This window comes from Bos grunniens, chromosome 21 (genome assembly GCF_055505025.1).
Source record: "Bos grunniens cultivar Pamir isolate PY7600 chromosome 21, Bosgru_T2T1.0, whole genome shotgun sequence".
Classification (NCBI taxonomy): domain Eukaryota; kingdom Metazoa; phylum Chordata; class Mammalia; order Artiodactyla; family Bovidae; genus Bos; species Bos grunniens.
This window is the reverse complement of record NC_141185.1, coordinates 46651348-46671357: the sequence shown is the minus strand read 5'-3', so window position 1 is coordinate 46671357 and position 20010 is coordinate 46651348.

The following is a 20010-nucleotide window of genomic DNA, read 5'->3' as shown; positions in this document are numbered from 1 at the left end:
AGAATTACTATTTCTGAGCCTAATTTCACCAAAGGAAATCTTCATCCAGCTGTGACACAGAGTGGCCCATACACAGACAGCCTCAGAAGGAAGGGGATGGGGATAAAAGGTCTGTGACTGTTGTATTTTCTTTCTGGAGTCTCTGTGATCATTTTTAAACGTGTGATGCAGTAGAGGACACATGATTGAGGGTTGGAAACTCATATTTTAGAAAACCATCTCCATGGCTAAGCTCCTTGGGCCTCAGTCTCTTTCTTTCTAGAGCTCTGTTCTAGCAGACCTATAATTTTTGTAATTATTTTTAAGACAGTGTGTTATGAAGATGAACTAAGATAAAGTTGAGACACTACATGGTGAAGAACAACATTAAAGCACATTTGCATGATATTTCCTTTGCAGGTGACAAAACAATATAACACGCATGTTCCTTTTTGATGGATTCAATAATTTCGTGTGGTAGAGAGGAGACAGAGCTAAAAACATGGATTCACATGCCTCCTCCACAGTTAACAGCATGGCATGTGCTAAGTTCATAAGTGAAAGTCAAGTTCCTCTGTCCAGGGGATTTCTCAGGCAAGAATACTGGAGGGGTTTGCCATGCCCTTCTCCAAGGGATCTTCCTGACCCAGGGATGGAACCCACATCTCTTATGTCTCCTGCACTGGCAGGCGGGTTCTTTACCAGGAGGGTCATCTTACCTATCTCTTGCTTAAGATCTCAGCAGACTCAACAGTATTTTGTGATGGAAACAGCAAAGAAATGGGAGTCAGAAATTCTGGGTTCTTTTATCTTTGCTTCCATGGAAAAGTCAGGCCCCATCTCTGGACCACCATGTCCCAACTGTAAAGAGCCCACTGAGACAGATAGTCTCCCAAGTCCCTCAAGTTCCAACAACTTGAATGCTTGTGCCTTTTCTGAGCCAAGGAAGTTTCTTTCAGATGCAGCTATAATTATGTTTGTTGACGATAATTGAGATGGAACATGAGTGGTAGAACATTTGTTTTTTAAACTTGTTTATAACTAAATGAGATTGAACTAAATATGGAGGTTTCTCTATCTCTGATCTAAGGAATTTAGGGGTGAAAAAAATACAAATTCTGAAAATGCCCACTCTGGAAGCATCTGATGGTCAGCCAGATGAAAAACATTGTATGCATAATTCCTATAGAATAAATAACCCCTAAAATCTAACTATTAGTAATGAAACACAAATGTAATTTTATAATTTGGCCAGCTGGCTTTTACAGGCTTCTGTCATCATCTTGAGGAAATAGAACATTTTTCAAATCTAAAGCCGAATAACACAGGCTGAAATTAAATTACAAGTGCAGTCTGGACATCGTGGTTTCCAGGGACTGATGAGCACAGAGAAGTAGTCAGAAAATCTGCTTCTCTTTCTGGTCCTGGTTCCTGTTGTATGCTTGTGGCTCAGTTGTGTCCATCACTTTGGGACCCTGTGGACTGTAGCCTGCCAGGTCCTCTGTGCATGGGATTTTCCAGGCAAGAATATTGGAGCACAGTCTAGGCAAACCAGACCTATTGGTAAGTAGCTGAAAGGAGTCAAAAGTGCTGATTCAGACAAAGACAAATATCATCACTTATATGAGAAATCTTAAAAAAAAACAAATTGATACCAATGAACTTATTTACAAAACAGAAAGACTTATAGACTTAGAGAACAAACTTATGACTATCAAAGAGGAAAGGGCCAGGGGAAGGGATGAAATTAGGAAACTGAGATTAACAGATACACACTCAGTTCAGTTCAGTTCAGTCGCTCAGTCGTGTCCGACTCTGTGACCCCATGAATCGCAGCACGCCAGGCCTCCCTGTCCATCACCAACTCCTGGAGTTTACCCAAATTCATATCCATTGAGTCGGTGACGCCATCCAGCCATCTCATCCTCTGTCGTCTCCTTCTCCTCCCGCCCCCAATCTCTCCCAGCATCAGGGTCTTTTCCAATGAGCCAACTCTTTGCATGAGGTGGTCAAAGTATTGAAGTTTCAGCCTCAGCATCAGTCCTTCCAATGAACACCAGGACTGATCTCCTTTAGGATGGACTGGTTGGATCTCCTTGCAGTCCAAGGGACTCTCAAGAGTCTTCTCCAACACCACAGTTCAAAAGCATCAATTCTTCGGCACTCAGCTTTCTTCACCGTCCAACTCTCACATCCATACATGACCACTAGAAAAACCATAGCCTTGGCTAGATGGACCTTTGTTGGCAAAGTCATGTCTCTGCTTCTGAATATGCTATCTAGGTTGGTCATAACTTTCCTTCCAAGGAGTAAGCATCTTTTAATTTTATGGCTGCAATCACCATCTGCAGTGATTTTAGAGCCCCCAAAAATTAAGTTGGACACTGTTTCCACTGTTTCCCCATCTATTTCCCATGAAGTGATGGGACCGGATGCCATGATCTTCGTTTTCTGAATGTTGAGCTTTAAGCCAACTTTTCCACTCTCCTCTTTCACTTTCATCAAGAGGCTTTTTAGTTCCTCTTCACTTTCTGCTGTAAGGGTGGTATCATCTGTATATCTGAGGTTATTGATATTTCTCCCAGCAATCTTGATTCCAGCTTGTGCGTCTTCCAGCCCAGCATTTCTCATGATGTACTCTGCATAAAAGTTAAATAAGTAGGGTGACAATATACAGCCTTGACGTACTCCTTTTCCTATTTGGAACCAGTCTGTTGTTCCATGCCCAGTTCTAACTGTTGCTTCCTGACCCACATAATGGCATACAATTTTAAAAGACTGTAATAGCAGCAACTATATATGTATGCGTGTGTATACTAAGTCACTTCAGTCGTGTCCAACTCTTTGCAACCCTATGGACTATAGTCCACCAGGCTCCTCTGTCCACAGGAAGAATCTGGTACATCTTCTGATTGCTTTTCAGGTCTTCTCTGCTTTTTCAGTAAAGGTCTGTAGCTTTTCTTTTTATTCATATGAGTCTATTTTTTGTTATATACATAAGAATAATTATCACAAAAATAGATTCATATGAATAAAAAGAAAAGCTACAGACCTTTATTGAAAAAGCACAGAAGACCTGAAAAACAATTAGAAAATGCACCAGGTTTCTCTGTGGGAAGAGTCTAAATATAAAGATATCAGTTCTCCCCATGTTAACTCATTCATTCAAAATACCTCCGGTCTAAATTTGTAAGGGGTTTTTAAAAATTTTGTCCCACCCCAAAATTCTAATATTCACCTTGAAGAATAAATAAGACCAAAAGATACCAGACCACTTAACGTGCCTCTTAAGAAATCTGTATGCAGGTCAGGAAGCAAGTTAGAACTGGACATGGAACAACAGACTGGTTCCAAATAGGGAAAGGAGTACATCAAGGCTGTATATTGTCACCCTGCTTATTTAACTTATATGTAGAGTACATCATGCGAAATGCCAGGCTGGATGAAGCACAAACTGGAATTAAGATTGCTGGGAGAAACGTCAATAACCTCAGATATGCAGATGACACCACCCTGATGGTAAAAAGTGAAGAAGAACTAAAAAGTCTCTTGATGAAAGTGAAAGAGGAGAGTGAAAAAATTAGCTTAAAACTCAACCTTCAGAAAACGAAGATCATGGCATCTGGTCCCATACTTCATGGCAAATAGTTGGGGAAACAGTGGAAAAAGTGACAGACTTTATTTTGTGGGGGGCTCCAAAATCACTGCAGATGGTGACTGCAGCCATGAAATTAAAAGATGCTTGCTCCTTGAAAGAAAAGTTATAACCAACCTAGACAGCATATTAAAAAGCAGTCCATCTAGCCAAAGCTATGGTTTTTCCTATAGTCATGTATGGGTGTGAGAGTTGGACTGTAAAGAAAGCTGAGTGCTGAAGAACTGATGCTTTTGAACTGTGGTGTTGGAGAAGACTCTTGTGGAGAAGACTTTGTACTGCAAGGAGATCTAACCTCTAAGATCTAACCCCATCTTAAAGGAAATCAGTCCTGAATACTCATTGGAAGGACTGATGCTAAAGCTGAAACTCCAATACTTTGGCCACCTGATGTGAAGAACTGACTCACTTGAAAAGACCCTGATGCTGGGGAAGATTGAAGGTGGGAGGAGAAGGGGACAAAAGAGGATGAGATGGTTGGACGGCATCACCGACTCAATAGACATGAGTTTGAGTACATTCCGGGAGTTGGTGATGGATGGGGAGGCCTGGCGTGCTGCAGTCCATCATGTCGCAAAGAGTAGGACACGACTGAGCGGCTGAACTGAACTGAACTGAAACAAAAGAGATAGACTGCTAGATATTAAAATCTTAATAAAATAACTGCAATAATTAAAATACTGTGACACTGCTGTTGGACTAGACAGAGAACACAGACTAAAAACAGAACAAAAAAAATTACAGAAAACAGTTTACAAATTTAGTACAACCAAAAGATTTCATTCAAGTAAACAAAGAAACCAAACAAATATATTGAATTAAATATAGCTTTGGGGCTATTGCCCAATAATTTAGAAAACAGGGAATGTAAATCCTGCCATCTTTTCATACCTTTTAAATAAATTTTCAACAAAAATAAGATTTAAATATAAAAAATAAAATATGTTTATATATACTTCAAGTAAAATGGATTTCAAAGCAGGATAACAAAAATAGAAATAATAACTGAAAAAACAAATAAATGCAGATTTGAAATTGAATATATAGGGACTTCCCTGGCAGTCCAGCAGTTAAGACTCCATGCTTCCAATGCATGGGTTTGATCCCTGGTCTGGGAACTGTTGCTCTTCAGTCATTTTGTGACCCCTTGGACTGCAGCATGCCAGCCTTCCCTGTCCTTCACTCTCTCCTAAAGTCTGTTCAAATTCATGTCAATTGAGTCAGTGATGCCATCCAACCATCTCATCCTCTGTTGCCTCCTTCTCCCCCTGCCCTCAATTTTTCCCAGCATCAGGGTCTTTTCCAATGAATTGGCTCTTTGCATCTGGTGGCCAAAGTATTGGAGCTTCAGCTTCAGCATCAGTCCTTCCAATGAATATTCAGGGTTGATTTCCTTTAGGATTGACTAGTTTGATCTCCTTGCAGTCCAAGGGACTCTCAAGAGTCTCCTCCAACACCACCAGTTCAAAAGCCTCATTTCTTCAGTGCTCAGCCTTCTTTGTGGTTCAACTCTCACACCCATACATGACTATGGAAAAACTATAGCTTTGACTATATGGACCTTTGTTGGCAAAGTGATGTCTCTGCAATTTAATACAATGTCTAGGTTAGTCATAGTTTTTCTTCCAAAAATCTGGAAACTACGAATCCCACATACTATGCAGTGTGGCCAAAGAAAATAAACAATAAAATAAAGTAAAATTGAATATATAATTTATCAGCCATCTCTTGAATGCTTTGCCAGGTTTGCCCTAAGTACCTAGACTCTACTACCTGCTTCACATCTGGATAGCTCATATGACTAGTCTGGACAATAATATGTGGCTGGAAGAGATGTGAACCAATTTTTGCCTGGGTCTACTTAAGAACAATCAACAACAAACCTCTCAGTCTTCCTCTCGCTCCTCTGTTTGCAGCAGTCTTGGAAGCCACATGTTGAGCATGCTCTCACACGATAAACAAAGACTTGATCCCACAGTCACCACTGGAAAAGGAGCTGCCAATCCATAAATATCCCCTTGGAACTTTGCATGAGTAAAGAAGAAATCATTCTTATATTAAGCCACTGAGACTTGAAGCTGTTTGTTATAGCACTTTGTCTTAACTGACTAATACAACAATTATTACTGAAATCGGGATTGGCTGAGCAGGCAGAGGCAGTGAGGAAGTCCATGGCAGGCTAGAGGGTTGGATATTCATGCTATACAGAGGTAAAATATTCAGAAAAGACTGTCATCTGGAGTGACTCAAAAGGTAGATCATGCATGCATGCTCAGTTGCTTAGTTATGTCTGACTCTATTTGACCCCATGGACTGTAGCCCGCCAGGCTCCTCTGTCCATGGATTCTCCAGGCAAGGATACTGGAGTGGGTTGTCATTTCCTCATCCAAAAGGTAGATCTGGAGCCTGTTGATACTAGCAGAGAAGACAGAAGACACATCAGCTGTGTGTGTTGGTTGTTACCTGCTGAATCTGGGAAGGCCTGATAGGAAAGGGCTGACCCAGGAAAGAAGTAGTTGGTTTATAGGGAAAAACAAAAGAGAATAGAAAGATTTCAAATATTAATATTTGCAACAATGAGGGGCGATAAAGCCAACTGCTTCTAGATTCCAAACAAGAACAAGATGGGATTGAAAAAAGCTCTTAGTGGCAAAAAGCCAGTAAAATGTTGTGGGGGAATCAAATGACCCCAGGTAGTGATTGCAGTAAGGGTGTATCCTTCTTCTCGAATGCTGTTTTAGATAGACTGGAGTGTGTGTGTGTGTGTGTGTGTGTGTGTGTGTGTGTGTGTGTGTACACGCAAGTGCTCAGTCGTGTCCGAATCTTTGCGACCCCACGGACTGTAGTCTGACAGGTTCCTCTGGTCATGGATTTCCCAGGTAAGAATACTGGAGTGGGTTGCCATTTCCTTCTCCTCCAGGGAATCCTCCTGACCCAGGGATCAAGCCAGAGTCTCCTGCATTGGCAGGCAAATTCTTTACAGCTGAGCCACCAGGAAAGCCCAGATAGATTCAATGGGGCTGCCTGAATCAAGACTGTATATGGGTAGGGAAGCAAAGAAACCAAGAAAGAAATTGGGAGGGTGGTGTGGCGAGATTGGTGTGGCGAGGTTCGTATGTGGCGAGCACCTAGTATTGAACGAAAGCAAAGTCTTCTAAGTTTTAAAGGGAGTTATGAATTGCTGAAGAAATTAGTGTTGTTTTTTTTAAAGAGAGATTTGGTCAGGATACAAAACTTGGTTTTTCAAGTTTCAGGCAATATGAAGAAGGTAGTAAAGCTGCATAGCTCCCACAAAAGGTCACCACTTCTACATCACTTCCTATATGGCCAAGGAAGACAACAGAAAAGGAAAGGTTTTCCAAAGTGTGCAGTCAGGGGCCCCAGATAGCACACTTGCACACCGTGCTCTCTGTATATCTGTCTCTGTCTCTCTCTCCTTTCCCAGCCAGGTTCCCTTCCAGGACAGAATTAAGCCCTAAAGCCCCAAGGCATTGCTTACCTTGTAAGGGGCTTCCCAGGAGGCTCAATGATTAAGAACCCGGCTGCCAATGCAAAAGACACAGGTTTGATCCCTGGGTGGGGAAGATCCCCTGGAGAAGAAAATGACAACCCACTCCAGTATTCTTGCCTGGAGAATCCCAGGGACAGAGGAGTCCAGCGGGTAGTCCATGGGGTCGCAAAGAGTTGAACACGACTTAGCAACTAAATAACAACAAGGAATGAATTAACTTCTTTCCAGTTTACCCACAATGGTTCCAGTCATGCACCAACCATGGGAGAATTGGAAATGGTCACTCAGGTCGTTTTCTGTACGGCTTTTTTCTCTCACGGAACCCCAGTTGAGAAAGAATTTCAGGGAGTTCCTTCCAGAAAGTCAAACCAGGGTTTAATAAGGAGATCTCCACCAGTAAGGCAGGAGAGTTCAGGATTTTGACATTGACAGGGACCAGAAATTGCTGTGTGGAAAAGGAACACTCCTAAATCACACTGACGGGTGTGAAAACTAAGTCAATATTATTTGAGTTTACACTCAAGGCCTTTAAAAAGATACAGCTTTTAAACATTTTTAGGGTTGCATCTCAAGAAAATAATTATAGATACGTGCAAAGTTATTCACTGAAATGTTAGTGCTGGAGCAAGTTTCTTAACTGTGCAGATTTGAACATGTGAGAAATTTGGATACATTTTTGTCATTTAAAAATAGAGATCAGGATGTGGGGAAGGGATAGTTAGGGAATCTGGGATGGACAGGTACACACTGCTATATTTAAAATGAGTAAGCAAAAAGGACCTACTGTATACCACAGGGAACTCTGCTCAATGTTATATGGCAACCTGGATGGGAGAGGAGTTTGGGCGAGAATGGATACATGTATATCCATGGAAGGGCTGAGTGCCTTTGCTCTTCACCTCGAACTGACACAACATTGTTAATTGGCTATATACCCCAGTACAAAATTAAAAGGTCAAAAGAATTTTAAAAAAGAGGAAAAAAACTGCCACAACTAAGCTACACATCAATAAAAAATAAGAATTGATCATAAAATAGTTAACCAACCTACATAGCACAGGGAACTCTGCTCAATGCTATTTAACAACCTAAATGGGAAAAGAATTTAAAAAAGAGTAGATATACGTACATGTATAACTGAATCACTTTGCCGCATACCTGAAACTAACACTACATTGTTAACCAACTGTACTCCAATATAAAACAAAAAGTTAAAAAATAAAAAAATAAGTAAAATAAATAGAAATAAACATGGTACCCCCACCGATCATACCAGGAAGGTGGAAAACCTGTCCTGTCTTTTTTTGAAGACTCTTCTCTCTTCTTGGGGTCTCAAGCCTAAGGAATCAGGAAGTTTGCATTGAGTCCAATCTTGGTGGATGCGGGTGACCTTTTCTAAGCTGCAGAGCCTCATGTAGGCGGCACCCCCTTGATTCTGTGCCTTGCTTGGAGACAAGAATACTTGCCAGACTGGGAGTAACCCCTCCCTCCCGCCTCTCCCATGCCCCAGCCCTATGTCCGCCCTGAGCAGCTATTCCTAGGGATGTCCTACATCCCCTCCCCACCCCTGGGGTACTGCCAGACCCAGACTCAATCCTTCCACTCTCTCCTCTCCTTTTTATAACTCCAGCACTCCTCTCCCACACAAAGCCATTTTGCCCTTGCTCTTTGCATAATCCCCTCAATAAACTGAAACTTGCCCAACAAAAGCCAAGGAGAGAGAACTGTCTTCACGTGGGGCCACAAAGGCTCTCAGAGGCTTTGGGCTCCCTTCTTAAAAGAAGGAAGAGTGAAAACTGGGGAGTCAGGACACAAAGAACCCGTGTCCTTTCATATCCCCTACCAAGGTGAAAAGAAAACGCCAGTGGTCTTTGTAAATGAGTGTACACCTTTATGATAGCAAAGCTACTGGAAATAAACTCTATGATTTACAAAGTGAGGATGCTAAATTCATTACCATTTATTTAGTGCAAGAAATAGTACAAAAGAAGTAAAACAAAAAGATATAGAAGATTTTTTTTTAACTTTTAATTTTATATTGGAGTATAGCCAACTGACAATGTTGTGATAGCTTCAGGTAGACAGCAAAGGGACTCAGCCACGCATATACATGAATCCATTTTCCCCCAAACTCCCCTCCCATGCAGGCTGCCACATAACACTGAACAGAGTTCCCTGTGCTCTACCATAGGTCCTTGTTGCTTACTCATTTTAAATATAGCAGGGTATAGATGTCCATCCCAGTCTCCCTAACTAATCCCTCCCCCCCCATTTCACTTTTCCTGCCCCCCATCCTTCCCCCCTGCCCAGGCAGCCATAAGATTTAATAACAGAAAAATGTTTTAAAAAACAGTAAGTGGGGGGCAGGAAAGGTGAAAATGGGATCACAAAAAAGTATTTAAATATATCCCACTTCTAAAAACCCAAAATCATAATGTAAGGATGTGTGTACGTAACTGAGCCTAAACACATGAATAAAGACGCTATTCCAAGACGCATGGCACACGCTACAGTGTGTGGTACGACGTTACGTCTTTTGTCTATTTGCTTACAGGTATATAACATAGCTTTTATAATGACACGTATTTTCAGGATCACATGTTCATGGAGAACCTACATCCTCCCCCCGCGGCCACCCTCTCTCGCTTCGTTCCTGCCTGGCTTTCAGATCTGGCAGCTGCCATCAGCCTGCTCGCTCAGACTTCGAACAGAGCCTGAGCTCTGTGAATTATAATTGAAAACATTCTTCAAGGGCTTTAAAAGCATTATTGGCTCCGGAGTTTGTGCTGAGGATGAGCCAGCCTAGACTTCATGGGAACCGAAGGGCAGACAGAGAGCTGGTTTCCTGTCAGATCTGGAGGGAAGTGGGGGGAGGAGACGGGGGTGGGGGCGGGGTGGGGGGGAAGGCGAGGCAGGTGGGGGTGGGGAGGCAGAGGGCAGGGCCAGGTGCTTCCCTGGAGCAATGTGCGAAAGTGTGAAAGTGTTAGTTGCTCAGTCTTGTCCAACTCTTTGCAGCCCCATGGACTGTAGCTCACCAGGCTTCTCTGTCCATGGGATTCTCCAGGTACGAATACTGAAGTGGGTTGCCATTACCCTCTCCAGGGGATCTTCCCAACCCAGGAATCAAACCTGGGTCTCCTGCCTTGCAGGCAGATTCTTTACCATCTGATCCACCAGAGAAGCCCTTGGAGCATCTTCTTTAAAGAAGAAGCAAAGTATGTGGATGAGCCAGGTTTGGATCCTTGTGAGTCTTCCTTAAATAAGACTTGATTCATGTGAGGTGTTGAAGATCTTACAAGAGCGTTAAGTCTGGACATCTACTATTTACACTGCTCCCAGATTCAGCTTACTGTGCATTAACCTGTGGTTCCTTAAGTCTCATTTAGTGGATCCTTTAGGGCCAAACCAAACGAAAGTCTTCTGAACTGTGCTCCAGGAAAATGACCGTGGGCAGGGCACCCATGGGAGCAAGATGGGCTCTGCTACTAACAAGATGCCACCTCCTGCAGACCTGTGTTCCCCAGAAAAATAGACGCTGGCTGGGCTGAATTAGGCTCATCAGGGTCAGTGCAGAGACCCCTGAAAGGGGGAAATGGGGTGGGGGCATCACCTCTCCACTTGCGCAGCTCCTGATGGGTTGGCTCAGTACATGTATTTCTATGTGTATGTATCTCTCCCTGTGTGTGTATCTGTGTTTTTGTATGTGTGTATATATTATGTGTGTATCTCTCCCCTGTGTGTGTGCATGTGTCTGTGTGTGTGTGTTTGCATCTCTCATACTTTGTAAATGCTTTCGTGTCATTTTTTTTTATGTTCTACAGCTGGAAAATGGTCCAGAACTATGACCCTTGATTTTTGCATTCCTTTTCTCTTCTATCATTTGGTGATTGTTTTAAAAATCAGTGCAGCAGCAACAGCAGGGTGATTCAATACCAGTGTGGGAAACACACCTAGCACAATGCAGGAGCGGCAGAGGGGTCTCTGCCACGGTCAGCCCTGGGCTACTCCGCTGACAGTCTCTCTCCGTCTCCTTAGAAAGGTTAGCACTTCCTGTGTGGGTGTTGAACAAGGACTTGTAAGAACAAAGGAGAGAAATATAGAAAGTGGGAGATAGAGAGGCCCAGGGAAGAGGGAAAGTGGGAGGGAGTAGGGAGAGAGCCTGCGGCCTTAGGTGGTGATAGAACACGGATTGTGTTATCACCTCCAGGGGCTCTCAGTGCTTTTGACTTCTTGGGCTCCTTCCTCCATAAAATGATGTTCTTGTTGTTTAGTCACTAAGTCTTATCTGACTCTTTGCGACCCAATGGACTAGAGCCCACCAGGCTCTTCTGTCTATGGAATTCTCCAGGCAAGAATATTGGAGTGGGTTGCCATTTCCTTCTCCAGGGGATCTTCCCGACCCAGAAATCGAACCTGCGTCTGTGCATCTCCTGCATTGGCAGGCGGGTTCTTTCCCACTGAGCCACCTTGGAAGCCCATAAAATGATATTAAAAGTTCTATTTTACAGCTTCACTGATATGAAGACACATTTAATCTAGCTTTGATTATGTCCATGGTCTTTCCTCTGACTTCTGATTTTAAAACAAATGAAGGTGTTCTGCATGCATGCCTGCTAAGTCACTTCAGTCATGCGCGACCCCTGGACTGTAGCCCACCAGGCTTCTCTGTCCATGGGGATCCTCCAGGCAAGCATACTGGTGTGGGTTGCCTTATCCTCCTCCAGAGGATCTTCCTGGCCCAGGGATCAAACTCCTGTCACTTGTGTTTCCTGTATCAGCAGCGGGGTTCTTTACCAACAGCGCCACCTGTGAAGCCCAAAGGTATTTTCATGGCCTCTAAAGTTACCCTGAGCCCTGGCATTGATCCTGCTTTTGCCTGATGGGGAAATAGCCCCAGAGCCCCACCAGCCTCTGCCCCTTGTCCATGATCAGCTCCTTCTAGGATGTGCTTGTCCCTACCCTGACCCCACGCTGGGTGCAAATTCCTGAAAGAGGGATCTAGTTTTAAACATCTGGGAGATGGAAAGTTAAGCATAATGTTCTGTAGGAATTATTAAGGCCTCTCTGGGGGAAACCATCACAGAAATGGTAAATCCACTGGAATGAACAAATTCCCCCTCCTCTTCCCCTCTCAACCCCTTCACCCTCATCACGAGAAAAGCAAGCAAATAAATAAATAATCGCTTGGAAGAAATTAGCAGATCGTTATTGAATGGTTTTGCTGGGTTTCAGCAAAGTGCAGTCGGCATTCTTTCTAGTGTAACAGGCAATTAACTGCACAGTGGAGACAAGAGGCAGAGGCTCATTATAAAAATAAAAGAAACATGTGACCCGGGTGCCAAAAAGGAAGAGACACGGCTGCATGTCATCCCAGCCTGGGGTTTTGTAAAGTAACTGGCCCTCCATCTGAGTGTCTAATACACGAAGTGAGCTGGGGGCCTGGGACGTGCATGCCGTACATGAGTGCATGCTCAGTCGTGTGTGACTCTTTGCAACCCCGAGGACTGCAGCTTGCTGGGCTCCTCTGTTCATGGGATTTCCCAGGCAAGAATATTGGAGTGGGTAGCCATTTCCTTCTCCAGGGGATCTTCCCAATCCAGGGATGGAACCTGGGTCTCCTGCATTGCAGACAGGTTCTTTATCATCTGAGCCACCAGGGATAGGGTACTTTAAATAGTTAAATGAGGATGTATTGTGCTAAGTCTGACTTACTCACAGGACTGAGTGCAGTACAGCCTCAGAGAACCCAGCCAAAGCAGCATGCTAAGCAGACGCCTGGTGCAAGTGAACAGAGGTAGACAGTTTCCGTTCTCTGAGCTCTGGCTGATCGAGAAGGAGCAGGATAAAGTCTTGACTCTGTAAATAAACAAACAGATCCTCAGCTATATAAAGTCCAGGGCATGGAACAGAGGTCAGTGGGCTGGGCAAAACCCAGATGTGGATAAACTTTGAGGATAGAAATAATCCAATAAACAGAGCAGGCACGGTCACAACGTCTGCAGTGAGAGACAGGCTGTGTCTGCCCTAAGCCTGGGGTCCACAGAAAGCCCAGAATCTGGCTGGAGGCCAGGGACCCGTGAAGCCGGATAAGTCCTAATGACTGATGGTGTTAGGTGAAGTTTAGACTTGAGAATCGCCGGGCTCGTCTCTGTGCGGCACAGCTGTTCTCCACTGTTCCCCTTCACTGCCTGGCCAGTGGCATCGCCTTAAACTAAGTTCTATCCCCCACCCCAGGGGCAGAAACAAACTAATCCCTCTGATACCTTCCTCAGAAGATGACGAGTGGACCCAGTGTCTATGTGGTGCCACTCATCTGTCAACTTTCTCCCAGGACTCTTTTTTGTTCAGTTGCTAAGTTGTGTGAACTCTATGTGACCCCATCGGCTGAAGCACAACAGACTTCTCTGTCCTCCACTCTCTACCAGAGTTTGCTCAAATTCATGTCCATCAAGTTGGTGATGCCATCCAACCATCTCATTCTCTGTTGCCCCCTTATCCCCCCTGCCCTCAATCTTTCCCAGCATCAGGGTCTTTTCCAATGTGTTGGCTCTTCACATCAGGTGGCCTAAGTATTGGAACTTCAGCTTCAGCATCAGTCTTTCCAGTGAATATTCAGGGTGATTGGCTGGTTTGATCTCCTTGCTGTCCCAGGGACTCTCAAGAGTCTTCTCCAGCACCACAGTTCAAAAGCATCAATTCTTCAGTGCTCAGCCTTGTTTGTGAAACAACTCTCACATTCGTACATGATTCTTTGTTAAGTGTTAATCGCTCAGTCGTGTCTGAATCTTTTGCGGCCCCATGGATCTTTAACCCATATCAAAAGAAGTTAGATTTTGTCCTCTTTCAGGAAGGCGGCTGTAAGGAGCTTGCACTGCTCCACAGAGCACTGGGGACTCCCAGGTCTCCTTAGGCTCTGAGACCCACCTTTAAGTTCTCTGCACTGGTCTTTACAACCTGCAATGTCACTTGAAGAAATGTCTCCACCTTGTTAAAAACTTTGAAAAGCCCTGGGCATATGGCCAGTCAAGTCCCTTCCTGCTGTGTTCACCCATCATTCTGTGACAAGTCTCTTGAGCCTAAAATTGCAGGCACCAGGTGTGGGGGCCCTGCAGGCACAGACCAGCCTGGATTGATTTCTCTCTGGCCCCCAGCCAGGATCTGGCACCGTCACTGCACCCCAACACTCCAGGGACCAGCTGTAGGAGACACTCTGGCTAGCTTTCCAGTTGATGGGCAACAGCTGGCCAGATGTGGCAGCAATCTCATGGAGCTGACGGCTCAGCTTCTCCCCTCCTGCTTTCAGTGACCCAGGCCACCAAACTGAGGCCAGCTTCCTCTTGGCCAATAGCGCCTCGGCAAAGTTAGAAAAGACAGACTCAGTCGGAGGCTTTCTGGGGGTTGCCAGAGTAGCCAGTGAGCCCCAGGGAGGGTGAGGTGAGTTTACACAACCTCAGGAAGCCTTTACCATGACCAGCATCATCCCCTTCTCAACCAGTTTCAGGTGAGAAGCCCAACTGAGGACGGGAACACCAGCCCATGACCCCTTTCCCATACAGGGGCGAAGCCAAGGCTCAGAATCACATTTAGCCTCCTTATCTGCCTGGTCTCATGCAGACCTGCATTTGGACAAAGATGCATTTGAATCCTGGGTCTCCACCTTACCAATTAGAAGACTGTGAGGATTTCTTTATCCTCTCTGTGCATCCATTCCCTAAAATGGAGGTATTAACGCCTACCTGACTGGGTTGCCAAGTATCTGATGAACTGTTTTTGTTGTCGTTGTTTTAAACTTTTTTTTAAATACTGGGGTATAGCAGATTAACAATGGTGTGATAGTTTCAGGTAGAGAGCAAAGGGACTCAGCCATACATACACATGTATCCATTTCCCCCAAACTCCCCTCCCATCCAGGCTGTCACATAACATTGGAATAGAGTTCCCTGTACTGTACGGTAGGTCCTTGTTGGTTATCCAGTTTAAATATAGCTGTGTGTATATGTCGAGAGGATCTGATGAACTATTAGAAGAGCATAACACAATGCCTGCACCTTAGAATGGGTTTTATATTATTATTAAATTTTTAACGAGCTGTGTGCATCTGAGGCTATTCAAAAATGCAAAATCTCTTTCTGGGTGCACGCTGGGGAAGAATCTATCATTTAAATGTTGATCACAGACTCCAGGTGACCTCAGTGCCCCATCCACCTTCAATTCCATCTGTGCCATGAATTAGCTGAATGACCTGGAACAGGTTTCTAAAACGAAGGACTTGGATTAGTCAGTGGTTCTCACACTTTAGCATGTGTCAGCTGTAAAACATGGATGTCTGGGCCTTACCCACAGAGTTTCTCTTGAGAAACTGTATTTCTAGTTCCTCAGCAACACCGATAGTGCTGGTCTGGGCCATACTCTGAGAACTACTGGATCTTAAATGTCTTTTCCAGTTCAAATGTTTTATATTTTATCTATATTCTACATAATTATATTTTAAATATTTATATTTTATGCTTTTAGGATTTTATAGTCTAAGACTATATGGGGTTTGGACTGGATAGGTTTCTCCAGGAAGACACTGCAATGTGGTATAAAGAGCTGACAGCTGGAGTTTGTTAGTCAGCCTTGGGAAGCCTGGCTGCTTGTAAAGATGTGTGCGTGTGACCTTGAAAAAAATTACTCTTTTCCTACATCCTTCTCATTTGGGAAATGGGTGTGATAACAATATCCTACTTTATATAATTTGAGGTGCAGACTGATGGTACTTCCTCTGAACCCCCAGGACAGAATACTTGTTTCATACCAAACCTCAAGGTATGGATCATAATTAGTCAAAGCCAGTTACGTTCTCTTTTGCCAGAAACTGTTGAGGGGATGATCACATGATAATTCTACAAAGGGAAAGTCTGTTGGGGCCTTCTAGAAAAGACATTCACTCCTCATTAATGACAAGAACTTCTCAAAGGAAGGTCTTTTTTCCCTGTACTTTTTTTCACTGCTTTCCTGGCTTGTGCTGATGTCCTGTGAAGATATAATGCTGGAGCTGCAGCAGCCACTTTGCAATCATGAGGCCATCCACCAATGAATCACTGAAGATGGCACAATGGAAAGACAGAAAGGGCTTGGGTCCTTGAGTGGGCATTTGAGTTGCTGGGCCAGCCTTAGGTCCATCAACTTCCAGATTCTTGTTCATAAGAGGCCGCACTGGTGAGCACTTACTGTATTTACTATACATCAGATGTACTATCATATCAGATGATACATGTGAAGCATGTTTTTATACAATGCCTGGGACATACTTTGTAATCAGTAAATCTAAGCTCTGGGCAATGATGGAAACCCCGATAGTTTCCTATAGAATCTTCTTTCATTTTTAATAAAATCTTTGCCTCAAGGAAACTTATTTTGGGAGGCAATGTACATTTACTCGGAGAAGGCAATGGCACCCTACTCCAGTACTCTTGCCTGGAAAATCCCATGGATGGAGGAGCCTGGAAGGCTGCAGTCCATGGGGTCGCTGAGGGTCGGACATGACTGAGCGACTTCACTTTCTCTTTTCACTTTCATGCATTGGAGAAGGCAATGGCAACCCACTCCAGTGTTCTTGCCTGGAGAATCCCAGGGATGGGGAGCCTGGTGGGCTGCCGTCTAGGGGTCGCACAGAGTCGGACACGACTGAAGTGACTTAGCAGCAGCAGCAGCCATGTGCTATACAGTAGGTCCTTGTCGTTTATCTGTTTTAAATATAGCAGTGTGTACCTGTCAGTCCCTAACTCTCAGTCCACCCCTGCCCCACAGCCTTCCCCCGGCAACCATAAGTTCATTCTCCAAGTCTGTGGGTCTGTTTCTGCTTTGCAAGTAATTTCATTTGTACCATTTCTTTTTAGTTTCCACTTATAGCGTTATCATATGATATTTTTCTTTCTCTGTTTGACTTAGTATATGACACTCAGTATATGACAGTCTCTAGGTTCATCCATGTTGCTGAAAATGGCATTATTTTATTCTTTTTAATGGGACCCTCTCCCATTTTCTTTATGACTGAGCCCAGAAGTTCCCTGGAGCGTCTGCCTTTTAACCATAGGTACAGCCGGGCATGCTGAGAACAGCAGAAGATAGGGAGAAAGGAAGAAAAGGGAAAACTTAGGCTCCCCATTTTCCCCTTTGTTACTTGTTATTAAGGTAACTGAAACTAGCCTCCTCATCCTGACGGCCCCTGCACCCTCAAGGCAAACCTCAAGTGCAATAATACAGGATCTTCTTCTTTCCCGTGTTAGCACCCAAAGTTGTTATTTTTTTCCCCCCAAGTCAGAATTGGATGCTATATTTGTAAGAATTCATTACAGGGATATTCCACCTGGCGACCAAATCAGACTGGCAGCGGAGTAAGGCTGATTATACAAACCCCCATCTGTCCTCATTAATCTGGGTAATGATGTGCACAGCCCCAGCCGGGTACCCTAGAAGCTGGCACCGAGGGCCTCTGTGCAGGCGAGCCCAGGCGGTGACACTGCCTCCCTCTCTGATCTGCAGGAGCCACATCAGAGTGATGACAGCCTGAGGTCTGAACATAGCCACAGAGACAAATCATTAGCTGGTGTCAGAGGAGACGGGACCAGTTTTCTACAAAATTCAAGTCCATCCCATTTCCAAAGGCTCAGGTGGCTCAGTTCACCCCTCCTTCCTTCCCCTCCCTGCTCCACCATCACCACCCATCAAAAAATAATCTAGCTTTCTTAAAATGTGGTTTTATAACCTTGTGGATGTTTAGAAGTCAAAAATACAAATTCATAGGCTGCAAACTTTGTCATCACCCTCGCTGACCAGCTCACAGGCTGACTGTACATCCTGGAGTTACCCCATGGGTTGCCATGGCTGGGACCTGGCTGATAGGCACACCAGGCATATGCTCATGACCCCAGCCCCAAAAGGAGCCCAGACCTCCCTGTTTTCTGACAGTAAAGCGCTGCCTGCTCAGCTTCCCTGCACCACCTCATCAGAGGCCCTGTTCAGTACCAACCCAGACATGCTACTAGGAAGGCTGACAATACAAGTGGTTTCAGAGGGTGCAGCTGTTCATCTAGAGTAAGGATTTGTCCTAATCTGCAATTACTCAGATGTCTGCCGGACTCTCCACTTGAATGTCCCCTGGGGCCATCAACTCAGCTTATCTGAAGCTGAATTGCTACTCTCCACCCCACCCCCAACATTTGAATGAAGTTCTCCTCCCAACACTTGAATTTTTATCCTGGCACCACTACCCACAATTCAGGAGACCCAGGCTCAAGTGCTGGGTCAAGAAGAACCCCTGGAGGAGGAAATGGCAACTCACTCCAGTATGTTTGCCTGGAGAATTCTGTGGACAGAGGAGCCTGACGTGCTACAGTGCATGGGGTCACAAGGTGTCAGACACAGCTGAATAACACTAACACCGCTCTCCTGGAGTTCACGTTCTCAGAACTGGAGCCTCACATTCCTCCGCTCCCTCTCAGAGCCATTGTCCCCACTGCATCAGCTTCTGAGCTCTGGCATCATTTGGCTCCTTCCATGTCTACACTGATGGCTACCAAGTCCAGCCATTCATTGTGCATGCGTGCTAAGCCGCTTCAGTCACATCTGACTCTTTGGGACCTCCTGGACTGTAGCCTGCAAGGCTCCTCTGTCCATGGGATTCTCCAGGCAAGAATACTGGAGTGGGTTGTCATGCCCTCCTTCAGGAGATCTTCCCAACAAAGGGATCGAACCCGGTCTTTTATGTCTCCTGCACTGGCATGGGGGTTCTTTACCACTAGTGCCACCTGGGAAACCCTCCTTCTTGTCTACCCAGTAATATGGATGCTCACAAAAGTATTTGCTATTGACTGACTGATTCCCTGGCTCTGTGAGATTAAGGCAGGAATGTCCTGACCCTTGGAGAAGGCAATGGCACCCCACTCCAGTACTCTTGCCTGGAAAATCCCATGGACGGAGGAGCCTGGTAGGCTGCAGTCCATGGGGTCACTAGAGTCTGACAGGACTGAGCGACTTCACTTTCACTTTTCACTTTCATGCATTGGAGAAGGAAATGGCAACCCACTCCAGTGTTCTTGCCTGGAGAATCCCAGGGACGGGAGAGCCTGGTGGGCTGCGGTCTATGGGGTCACACAGAGTCGGACACAACTGAATCGACTTAGCAGCAGCAGCAGCAGTCCTGACCCTTCCTTCAGTGCATCCAGGGTTACTTGGGCTGGTAAGGGTTTCCCCAGGTCAGTTCTGCTGAGTGCCACATCCCCTCTGACTGGCTGTTTGCCCTTTCAGTGTTACTCTGAGCTATGTTTCACAGTGTAAACAAGCAGGTTCTCTGAGGCCTGAGTTTTAGTTTGGAGCTTCATTTTGATCTCCAGCAGCCTTAAATTCAATGCATCACCAGGAAGAAAAGCCATCTGTCCAGCAACCCAGCCCCCAACTCTCAAGCCACCATTCTTGGAGACAGAAGACTCAGACAAAAAAGAGGGAAAGATCAGCTTGGAAAATCAACCACATCAGTGGATCAGTGTGCCACCCTTCCCCAAAAGGGAATTTGGGACTTTCGTTACATGGTGCAGTATCTCTCAGTTCCAGAGAGCTCTTTGTTGTTGTTGTTGTTGTTCAGTCGCTAAGTCATGTCCAACTCTTTGTGACCCCATGGACTGTAACACACCAGGCTCCCCTGTCCTTCACCATCTCCCAGAGTTTGCTCAAATTCATATCCATTGAGTCAGTGATGCTATCTAACCATCTCATCCTCTGCTGCCCCCCTCTCCTCCTGCCTTCAATTTTTCCCATCATCAGGGGCTTTTCCAGAGGGCTCAAGTCTTTTTAAAATTTAGGATCGGAGTCCCTAATGTTCACA